Source organism: Anopheles gambiae (assembly GCF_943734735.2).
Source record: "Anopheles gambiae chromosome X unlocalized genomic scaffold, idAnoGambNW_F1_1 X_unloc_9, whole genome shotgun sequence".
In the NCBI taxonomy this organism is placed as follows: Eukaryota; Metazoa; Arthropoda; class Insecta; order Diptera; family Culicidae; genus Anopheles; species Anopheles gambiae.
The window spans coordinates 139,074-140,000 of record NW_026902703.1 but is presented as its reverse complement, the minus strand read 5'-3'; positions in this window follow the sequence as shown (position 1 = coordinate 140,000).

The window sequence follows — 927 nt, the reverse complement described above, 5'->3', positions numbered from 1 at the left end:
TTCTCGTTCCGTGTCCCAGTCACGCTGCAGCGTTGTTGTTATTCGACGTGCCGCCTCACAGAAGCTGCTCCAGTTGTCTTGGCTGCCCATAAGGAAGTCCTGAAGACTGTCCGGCGTGACCGGATTCGGCCCCAGTTCACCAAAGTACTCCATCCTCACTCGAGCAAACCTGGGGCATTCGAAGATGGCGTGATGGGCATTTTCCGGAACACCCGCACAGCTGCGACAGTCAGGGGATTCCGTAAAGCCGTTGATGGCCAGGTACTCTCTGAAGAACCCATGTCCAGAGAGCACCTGGGCCAAGTGGAAGGTCATCTCCCCGTGTCTCCGGCCTTGCCAAGCGCTGATGTCGCGGATTATCCGATGCGTCCACCGGGTGTATCTGGAGGTGTCGGCCTCGGCGTCCCATTGGCTCTGCCACATCGTGATGGTGCGCTGCCTCTCCTCCAACCGGATGGCTGCCTTCGTTATCGACCGACCCGGATCATTAACACGCTCGAACACTCGCGCATCCTCCTCTATCAAGAGACAGATGGGGGTCAGCCCGGCGAGGAGGGTGGCGGTCTCATACCTTACGGTACGGAAGGTGCGTGCCACCCTCCGTGCTGAGACTCGCTGAACCCTCTCCAAAAGTCGACGACACTCTCTCTTCGTCACCTCGCCATGCCAGATGGGCGCAGCATATCGGATGACCGACTCTGCGACCGAGGCCAACAGTCGCGCTTTGCTGGTCTTTGGTCCACTGTGGTTGCGCAAGAGGCGGGTAACGGCATCTGCTATCTTCCTTGCCCGAGTGGTTACCTCTCGGACATGGGGCAGCCACGATAGGTGATCGTGAAGGGTCACCCCAAGGTAACGCATCGTGCGGGAAGATGTCACCTCCACGTCCCCTACTCTTATGGTGACCTGCGTAGGGTTCTTCGTGCT